This window comes from Crinia signifera, chromosome 19 (genome assembly GCF_055691185.1).
Source record: "Crinia signifera chromosome 19, ASM5569118v1, whole genome shotgun sequence".
Classification (NCBI taxonomy): Eukaryota; Metazoa; Chordata; class Amphibia; order Anura; family Myobatrachidae; genus Crinia; species Crinia signifera.
Genome location: NC_139226.1, coordinates 127,216,572 through 127,227,857, shown reverse-complemented (window position 1 = coordinate 127,227,857; position 11,286 = coordinate 127,216,572). Strand labels below are relative to the sequence as shown.

General features: G+C 43.4%; 1 protein-coding gene across 1 annotated transcript in view; it reads left to right on the top strand.

The window, feature by feature from the left end:
- Window positions 1-264: 264 nt before the first annotated feature.
- The window catches only part of LOC146042986 (putative glutamate receptor), a 62,561-nt gene continuing 51,539 nt past the window's right edge, over window positions 265-11,286 (top strand). Inside the window, exons 1-2 of the mRNA XM_083163321.1 lie at window positions 265-387; window positions 5,146-5,179. The gene's annotated coding sequence lies outside the window, so the exon portion shown is untranslated. The remainder of the gene's footprint in view (window positions 388-5,145; window positions 5,180-11,286) is intronic.

Sequence of the window (11,286 nt, the reverse complement as noted above, 5' to 3'; positions counted from 1 at the left end):
GCCAAATATATAGGAGATGATGCCTTAGCACATGTTGTTCAATATCATTATTGAACATAGTAAAAAAAAACATTTTTCATTTGTTTTTCCCCCAACACAAACATATTGTACAATATTACTATATTATTTTCTCCAAAAGGAAGCAAATAATTATTCTCCAGTCAATCACTGTGAAAACTAGAATCCGTAATACTCACATTCCAATAAGGGGCCACCGAACCATAGGGTTTGCTTGCCCCTCCTCTTTGAATTCTCAGCTTCTCCTATTGAGCCGCCTGATTTGCAATGTTTTCTTGAGAAGCTTTCGCCTTTCTTCTGCTGCTGTTCAGGAGAGAATAACAGACACAGGAGTCACACCATACACTGCTGGCTGCAAAACTAGGACTGGTAAGATTATTTACTAAATCACAAATATCTTCCGTTGCATGACATTTTCTGAAATTCATTTCACTTGGATACTAATAATTGTTATTTTTTTGTACTTGGAATATTTTTTTTTTTTTTTATATATTTACTTTTGCTAAGGGGAAAGTATTAACTGAGGTTATTTACAAATCGGTGTGAACTTTATGCAATATTTGTTAAAAATTGCCAACGGCTTATATATTGCTCCTATCCTGGCAGCTATTATATCACATAAACAATTTTCAAAAATAGAAGCGGTACCTTCATTTCAATAATTATTTCTTTATTTTTATTTCAATACCATTTAGACGTCTGTCGTTTTAGTTTTTTCTTCTGTTTGAAAAATTGTTTTTTTCTTTTCACGTAAAACTGCAAAAAAAAAAAGTTTTGCAATAGTTTGACTGACTGTACTCTTAGAACATACCGTTATATGTATTCTTAGTTCCTATCGTTAAATGGGTTTTGCAGAATAGAAGCTATTGTTTATTCATTTGAGGGTCCATTCAAAAAACAGAACAGGTTAAGGTGGGAAAAACAACACGCTGCTATTTTTAGTGAAATGCTGTACTGATTCAATTACCTAGCAACGCTATCAGAATCCTTTACAGCCGGTAGCTGCGGGGATGACATTTCTATTAGAAATTCAGGAAATCATACATAATCTTAATGAACTGAGTCTCTTAAATGGGTACTTGCTGTAAACAGATTACTGCCTATTGTACATTGTTGGATAAAGAGACACCTCTTTGCTTAATAAATGGGAGTGGCTTAATAAGAAAAAAATAGGACTCAATTTCAATAAACTTCTGCCACCCCCTCGCCTCTCCCTGTCTCTCCCTCTTCCTCTATTTCCATCTCTCCCTCTTCCTCTCTTTCCCTCTCTCCCCCTCTCTCTCTCTATATATATATATATATATGGTCATATGTATATATAATCCATTTATATACATTACATTTATCATTTATATTACACACACACAGATTTATATGACAAATGTAAAATAAAACAGCATGCTCAGATTTTGCTAATAGTAATTAATTAATTCTTACTATAATAACAATCCCATTGTCATCATTGCACCTAGCCATAAGATGTGTGTACACTGAGGGTACACTAAGGGTACTTTGCTACATAGACATAAAGCTGTTTATTTGGATGAGCACGCAGACTGTGACGCTGAGGCAGACCGTGTTGTGTAGCCTACAGTATCTATTACTTCTGTCTCTATCTCTGTCTCTCTCACTCTCTCCTCCCGGCAACCCAATATTGATCCAGCAGATTTTTCTGTTGAGAAAAAGAATCCGCTGTATTTCCCTGATATATGTTACATATTGATTGAATAGTCTGAATGTGGGCTCCACCTCCTGTCCTTGTTTAAATGCCACTTTTGACGACTTCTGAAAATAGTCTTAATAGTAGTGTGTGAAGAACAGCCAACAGGATGTAACGGGTACTGCAATACAATACATAATAACAACAACAATAATAATAAAAATAATTACTATAATTGTATTCTAATAATTATTATTAGTAGTAGTATATTATAATAATATTCTTTTATTTTATTATTTTCAAGAAAGAAATACATGTTTTTGTAATAAACTGTCGCTCAAGAAAACCATTCATATTGTTTTCTGGTCACCTGCTGTATTCTTACATTGCTATGGAGATGGTCTTTCACCTAATGTAGGTTATTTAACCCTTTGAGTGCCTGCTCTGTGAGAGATGAGCAAAATATCTGCTAAAAATACCAGCGTGGCTCACATTGGTTATATAAATTCAAATAAAAAATGTGAAAAAAAAAGGCACTTGTTTCCTAGCACGGCGCCCATCGTATACCATAAGACTAAATAAGGTATACAATGCGATGGTATACAATTTTTTATTGTACAAGCACCCTGATGGGTCCTTACAATGTTAATTGCCCCCCCCCCCCCCCACTATCAACGCCAACCTGAAGCGTGGCGAGCGGCAGCGGTACGCATCCTCCAACCTTTTCATACCCACACTATCCACGTCGGCGTGGAGTCGACTTTATATAGTGTGGCGAGTGCTGCGAGCCACCGAGCCCGAAGCGTGGCGAGCGGACGCGTATTACTTGTACATGTATTCTGCGGGCGCTCGCCACGTTTCGGGCTCGTGGCTCGCTGCGCTTGCCACACTATCTAAAATCAACTGCTCACCGATGCGGATAGTGGGGGTATGAAAAGGTCGGAGGACACGTACCACCGCCCCTCGCGGGCTCGCCACGCTTCGGGTTCGCGTTGATAGTGGGGGTGGTGTGCATTTAACATTGTAAGCACCCGATTTTTCCATAGGAATCAATGTTAAAATGGACTGAGTCCATTTTAACATGGAATTCAATGGGAAAATCGGGTCCTTTTCATACCCCTACTATCCAAGTGGGCATGGAGTTGGATATAAACCTGTGGCGAGCGTAGCGAGCCACCGAGCCCGAAGCGTGGCGAGCGTAGCGCGCCCCGCGAGGGGACACGGAATACCGTCCCCTCGCGGGGCTCGCTTCGCTCGCCACGCTTCGGGCTCGGTGGCTCGCTACGCTCGCCCCAGGTTTATATCCAACTCCATGCCCACTTGGATAGTAGGGGCATGAAAAGGACCCCTTTTTCCCATTGAATTCAATGTTAAAATGGACTCAGTCAATTTTAACATTGATTCCTATGGAAAAATCGGGTCATCGCATCCGATGGTCGCATGCGATGCGATGCGATATCGTATCGCATCGCATCTGATTGTATGCCTTAACTTAAGGCATACAATCAAAAAATCGGACGCCCGGATAACTCACAAGTACCGGGTGCTTATACAAATAAAAATCGTATCGCATCAAATCTTGGGCGCCGTGCTAGGAAACAAGTACCAAAAAATGATTATATTTCCTATATAAAAGGTAAACATTATGTCATTATGATGAATTAAAATGTTTCCTTGGCAATCTTCACACCAATTTTGACAAATTCACTTGGCACTCAAAGGGTTAAGTAACAAATTTAAAATTCCCCATCAAAGTTTATTAATTTAGCTGATGCATATATATATACTATAGAAAAAAAAAGTCTCTGAAATAGTAAATTACTGTGAAATATGGAAGTAAACGCAGTGATTGAACAAAGTCTCTAGAACACAGAAAAAAATGGCCTCCATTTTTGAATCTTTTTTTTTTCCTACCATTTTTTTTTTCTTTCTCTTGTTATAACATTTCAGTTTCAGGTTTACAATAGGTGTAAAATCATTTTTTATTCAGAAAACGAATACAGGTATAATATATATTCATTGTCTTTCAATATTATATTAATGTTAGAAACTGAGGGCCTTTTCTGGTTCATTCGCAGCTTTGCGAGTCATTGAAACACCACCCACGCCGCCGCCCGCCCCCTCCTCACACGCCGAGTTCCCCCGCAGGCATGCGAATGGCGTCAGCGGCCCACCCCCCGCTTGTGCATCATGGACGCATTAGCATGGGAGCGCCCGGCATTTCCATGGGAACACCCATGAAAAACTGGGCGTTCCCATGGGTGCAGCTAGTGGCTGCTGCCCCGCGACCGCACTGTGAGTTGCGAACAGGACGGCGAACAAGCAGCTCGCTACGCCCACTCACGCCAAACGGCTGCACATGCGCATAAATGTATATGTGCATGCGCAGTCGCTCACCATCGCTCCCCTGCACGAACACGCAGGGGAGAGAATGGTCCTGAATAAGGTCCTGATTGTGTCTGAAGGCCTGATTCAGCGATGTACGTAAACTCAATGCCTTGTGCGCATCTACGATGGTTATTGATCTGCAATGTGCATGTGCAGATAAGTGGATGCGGTGCCCCCTGGCTGCAGCATGATTTACATGCTGCGGCTCTTAGGGAGCGGCTGGGGTGGTGGCGGTGAGCATTGTGCACACTCTGGGCATGATGGGTCAGTTTTGCCCGGTCTCCGTGTCGTCTAGCAGCTTTCTTGGCCTCTGCTGCATGATCCAATGCTGTGTGGATCACAGAAGGCGGCAGGAGGCATTTATTTACACAAGATGCCTCCTGGGGCACTAACATATGTGTACCAATACGCAGCTACTGTGTGATCAGCGTACATTTCTACCTTTGGGAGTCTGGCTCTGAGTCAGGAGCACACAGCTGCAGGACAGGGGCTTGCACTAGGGATAGCCAGAACATACTACAATGATTCTTCTTTACTGAAGACGTGACTTCAGGGCCGGCACCACCACTAGGCAGCTCATTTGCCTAGGGCGCCAGCCAATGGAGGGCGGTACTGAGCTGCCGAGGAGAGGTACCATAGAGAGGTACCATAGACAGCAGGGAGCAGGTGAGTCAGTGAGCATCTCTCCCCCCCCCCCACCCAGATCCCGTCCGTGAATCAATGCTGCCCCCCCTGGACACGGGGGGGCAGCATTGCCCCCCCCCGCCACTGGTCAGCGGGAATCAAGCGCCCATCTACCCCCCCCCCCCCGTGCCGCAGTATCGTCCAAAAGGCCCCCCCCCCCCCGCTGATCAACGTAAATCAAGTGCTCGGCTTACCGACCCCCCCGTGCCGCAGTTTAGCCCGCACCCCAGGGGATTGCCTGGGGTGCAGACAGGTTTTGCACTGGCCCTGAGTGACTTATGCATTTTCTTGATAAGGACAAAGAGAAATAGCTAATTACGTAGATTAAAACATATTTATGTACAAATGTATCAATTTAATATCTGTTTCATCAAGATTTTGTAATTTTTTTCTAGGCTTGCTGATAGCTGTCCTACCTCACAAAACACGGTATGTAATCGTTTCTTTTATTACAATGACCAGATGTAATTTAGTCGGTAATATGATTTTCTCTCATAGGGCCAGATGTATCAACAAATAAAGTGGAGAATAAATAGATAACATGGAGAGGGATAGACAGCCAGCCAATCAGCTCCTACCGGTCATTTTTTTTTTCAAACCCAGCCTATAAACATGACCGGTAGGAGCTGATTGGCTGGCTGTTTATCACTCTATATTGTATCACTTTTTGAAGCTTGATACAATTGGCCCTCAAAGAGAAATATTTCTGGCATTATTTAAACCATTATAGTACAATAAATTAGATAGCAAATCTAATCCCAAAAAATTCTATATAAACAGGAAACGGTTAAGGAAGGAAAGTACTGGCCCACTAAAAAATAAGCATGGTACCCTGGTAATAATTTAATTAGCTTCTATGAGGAAGTCGTTAGGGGGGTGGAAATCTGTTGATGTAATACTTCTTGATTTTGCTAAAGCTTTTGACAAGTGCCTCATAAAAGGTTATTAATAATACTAGGTAACTTAGGGTTAGGATATAAAATGTGTAATTGGATTAAAAACTGGTTGCACAATCAGGGACAGAGAGTGATGGTAAATGGCATACATTCCAGGTGGGTTAATGACAAGGTTCAATATTGGGACCCACCTTGTTTAATATATTCATTAATAATATAGGAAGTGACATAGTGAGTAAAATTGCAATATTTGTGGACAACACAAAATTGAGTAAGGAAAATAACTCAGGGGAGGATGTGAATACACTACAAAGTGAGTTTATTAAACTGGAAAGGTGGGAGGAGAGGTAGAAAATGCAGTTTAACATTGATAAATGTAAAATAATTAATTATGGGAACAAAAATGAACAACTTCTTATAGGCTAAATGGAGTTATTATAGGGAAATCTGCTGTAGAGAAGGACTTGGGTGTCATCATAGATGAAAAATTGGGTAATAGTGCACCCTGCACAAGTGCGGCAGCAAAAAGGACACTGGCATGCATTAAAAGGGGAATGGATTCAAGAGATGCCAATGTGATAGTGCCTCTTTACAAGGCATTGGTGAGACCACATTTAGAATATTGTATTCAGTTCAGGGCACCGCACCTTTAAAAAGGACATAAATTAAATGGAACAGGTACAGAGAAGGGCGATTATCAGTAAAAGGTCTTGAATCACTAGAATACAAAGATAGGTTAACCAGGCTGAATATGTTCTCACTAGAAAAACGGAGGTTGAGAGGTGATATGATTGGTATGTTCATATACAGGATTGGGACTCATATGGAACTGGGAGATGATTGGTTACTAACAGGCCTATACTTAGGACACGCGGGCATGTACTGAGACTCGAGGAAAATAAATTCCGTACTGTATTAAGAATAGGATTCTTCACCATTAGAGCAGTAACATTCTGGAACTCATTGCCGATGGGGTGGTTACAACAACTACTGTTAATTAATTTAAATCAAAACTGGATACATTTTTGGCCACTAAGGGAATCCTATAGATATGACTTACTTAAGTCAGTAGTTACAAGTCAGATAGGTTTAATGTCTTTTTTTCATTCTTAATTACTATGTTATTATGCTAATGTATTACTACACATACAGCAAAGGATAGATGTACAGTATGTAAGCATCAACTTACAGTATGGTTCATTGATTTATTTTTTAACAGTTTCTTATATAGCGCACACATATTCCGCAGCGCTTTACAGAGTATAGTTGAACATTCACATCAGTCCCTGCCCCAATGGAGCTTACAATCTATATTCCCTACCACATGTACACGCACACACAGACATTCGAGGGTTAATTTGTTGGGAGCCAATTAGCCTACCAGTATATTTTTGGATTGTGGGAGGAAACCTGAGTACCCGGAGGAAACCCACGCAAGCATGGGGAGAATATACAAACTCAGTTAGGGCCATGGTGGGAATCAAACCCATGACCTCAGCACTGTGAGGCAGTAATGAACTACTGGGCAGTACAGATGGTGTAATGGTTAGCATTACTGCCTCACAGCGCTGAGGTCATGGGTTCAATTCCCACCATGGCCCTAACTGTGCGGAGTATTTTTCTATTATATCTATCTTTTTATCATCCCGCTCTCTGTAGATCCAAAAGCATAACGCCCTAGTTACATACTGCTCTTTTTCTTTATACATGAATTCTTCACAGTACATAGGGTAACTGTAACTGTGTAGGTATTGTAACTTAGGGAGATATCCTTTTTTGGAGCGCATTCAGGTTTTCACACCCCACAAAGCTGTATTCGAATGTTTTACGACAACAATTTTGATTAAATTCTCTAGTTGACCGTCCGTAAAACGGCTCTGGTTTATTGTCGTTATTGTTCCAGACCATAGTTGCTCTCCTTGGGAATAACAGTTACAACAAGTTCTAACCTAATTGTAACTCTTCACCTGTACACTGTATCTCTTGCTTACTGAGGGGCAGAATGTATTAAGCCTTAAAAATAAATCAACACAAGGGTGATAAAAAGTGAATACCGTCCAGCCAATTAGCCCATAACTGTCATGTTATAGGTTATGTTTGAAATATGCCAGTTAGGAACTGATTGGCTGGGCGTTTATCTCTTTTTAAGGCATAATACATCTGCCCTTAAGGGCGTTGTCTGGGGTAAACTTCAACCATACACAGCAAAAGCAGGTCAAATAATCTACACAGGATGGGAATAGTTTTCTTAAGCCCCTTTTGGCACACGGTCATTCCTCTCTCCCTTGTGTATGTTTTTCAACTATTATTTGACAGTTTTAAGTTGATAAAGGTTTTATTCAGACCATTCTCCTGCATGGACCTCTCTGGGGATTGGGAAGTTATACAAGCAAAGACATTTGCAGCTGACCTAACATTCCATATGGAATCTTACTGTAGGAGATGTAATGAAATACACATGCAGGGTTATTTTTCCCCCAAGACATGCTTTTTTCATATATTTTAATTCTAAATAAAATTTCCCTTATACAGTATATAGTATAAAGATTATTCAGCATACTTTCTCGAAGAAGCTTCATTTGTTGACACTGGATGGGGTATCTAATGTAAGAAACATCATTTACATTACATTGCGCGAGTTGGTACTTATGTAATATCTGGGCTCCCGTTTTTCTTATGAGACCGTGTCCCCTCGCGGGGCTCGCTGCGCTCGCCACGCTTCGGGCACGGTGGCTCGCTGCGCTCGCCACACTATATAAAATCAACTCCATGCGTATCTGGATAGTAGGGGTATGAAAAAATGGGGTGCATTTAACATGGGAGTCCAGATAATACATAAGTACCCGCAAAACTCTGACCTTACACACTTTAGAGCAGTAATTCCCAACCTAGGGTACTAGTACCCAGGGGGGTACTTGAAAATAATATTGGTAATGGCAGGAGAAGAGGAAGAGTCTCCTAATGGCGGCAGAAGTCTTCCATTGCCATGGAGACCAACAATGTTGCGTCACTTTCGGTTCCGTCTGCAGCATCTTCAATGTCTCCTGGTGCTCTTACCTGACCAGCAATGGTCTGGTGATGGGGGATGGGGGAAAAGCATAGTACACAGTATAAGATGTGGAAGGGAGCAGGGTTTCCCATTAAAACACCCACTGCCTCTCCCTTGTCATCCTCCTCCATCCCCATCATCCAATGCCCCCCCTGTATTCTTTTGCCTCTCCCTAGTCATCCTCTACCATCCTCCTGCCACCCTTTACCCTTTCTTTTCCTCCCCTGCCTCCTTCTGCCATCCATCCTGTAATTCTCTGCCACCCACTGCCTTTTCTTAGACACCTTCTGCCTCTGTATTCACCCACTCCCTCTCCCTAGTCACCCTCTGCCATCTGCTGCTTTCCACTGTTATCCCCATCACCCACTACAATCCATCACCCTCCGCCTCTCCTTAGTAACCCTCTGTCAACATGTCTCACTCTGCCATCTTCTACACCCTCTGCCTCCCCTTAGTCACCCTCTGCCCATAGTCTGTTTCCCACTGTCATCCTTTGTCACCCTCTGCCTCCCATTACCCTATGCCTATCACTGCTTCTCCCTTAACAACTGCTTCACTCTACCATCCATCCTGTCACCATCTGCCTCTCCATAACAGAATTATTTTTTGCCCAAAATATGTTGTCTAAGTTTTATAACATATTGGCATGCTCACCAATGTCACCAATCCTAGTATATCCTACAACATGAGAACATGACACCAGGGGTCTTCAACCTTTAAGACAGTGTGGGCCACATAAAAAAATTCAACAAAGCCCAAGGGCCACTAAGCTCTGTTCCAGTATTGAGCACCGCCCACATAGACATCACAGCTTCCCCATAATGTCAGCACAGCCCTTCATAGATAGACATCACAGCCTCCACAAAGCACAGCCCTTCACAGATAGACAGTACAGCCCCCATAGTCAGCACAAGGGTTGTTTCTAAACAATTCAGGTCCCAGTGCGAACAGTAAAAAATGTGCCCCCCCCCCCCCATATATAATTTGATTATTGAAGAATATAGGTGCATGCTCCCAAAAAGGACGTATCCTAATTATAAGGGGCGTGGTCTAAATATAAGGCGTGTGAGCTAGCAGGAAAACAATTACCTGACACCTCACTTTTGCAACCTGCATGACCAAACATTGGTTATCGCAGGAATGGTCGTTGTACATCCATGCTTAAGTTGGCGGGCTGAAGGCCACACAGTGACAAATAAACATGAAGGCCCGCACACTGACCCAGTAGGCCACACAGATCACCTCCCCAAGCCCAAATAGTGACTTAAATCAATATACACTGTTTATCCATAATGCTCATTACACATTATGCCCCACACCGTTATGCCCATTTCACATTATGCCTCACACTGTAATGCCCATTGCACCTTATGCCACAGATCATAATGTCTATCACACAGACCATAATGCCCCAAGTACTCCTGCTTATACATATGATGCCCCCAGCAGTGCCCCCAACACAATGCCACCGGTAGTGCCCCTCGCACAATGTCACAGTAGTGTCCCTCACACAATACCCCAGTATTGTCCCTCACACAATGTCCCCAGTAGTGTCTCGCACACAATGCCCCAGTATTACCCCTCATACAATGCCCCAGTATTGCCCCGCACACAATGTCCCCAGTAGTACCCCTCACACAATGTCCCCAGTATTGCCCCTCACACAATGTCCCCAGTATTTCCCCTCACACAATACCCCAGTATTGCCCCTCACACAATGCCCCAGTAGTGCCTCCCACACAATGCCCCAGTATTGCCCCTCACACAATACCCCAGTATTGCCCCTCACACAATGCCCCAGTATTGCCCCTCACACAATGCCCCAGTAGTGCCTCCCACACAATGCCCCAGTATTGCCCCTTACACAATGCCCCAGCAGTGCCTCGCACACAATGTCCCCAGTAGTGCCTCGCACACAATGCCCCAGTATTGCCTCTCACAAAATGTCCCAGTAGTACCCCTCACACGATGTCCCCAGTAGTGTCAATTAAAAAAGAAAAATGGCCTTAAAAGTGTCACTTACATTATGATCCCAGTCCAAGTGCTCCTCCCATTCTGGCACAGCATAACAGGGCTACATTGGTGCTGCAGGGGTTAATCCTTGAGGTATGTCAGCACAGACGGGCTGTCACTGGCTGACCTGTGACCCAGTGTGCGGAGCCTATTGGGTTTGAATCATAGAGGCAGAGTTAATGCTGATGGAGAGATCTGAGGGTGGAGGCCAAGGCGCTATCTTGCTGAACTCCACTCCGCATACAGGGCATCGGTAAGCATCGGGAGGTGGCCTGCAGGAGGCGGTGGTGCACTCAGCTCCAATACAGGGCAGTGGTAAGAGGTGGGAGAGGGACGTGGATGTCGGGAGGCAGTCAGCAGCAGAAATCTGTGCAGTTACGTGGCTGTTTCTACAGGCTTGTCCACCTGTAGAAATGGCCCTGCCTACAGCCAATCAAGATTAAGTAGGCGGCACCAGCGGACTGCATGTAGCTGCCGGGAACTACATTACGCTGCCTCTGCAGAATTTTTTTTCTACTTAAAAAAAAATATATCCTGTGCATGGCAGGTGGCCACTGAGACAAGGTCAGCTGGCCACA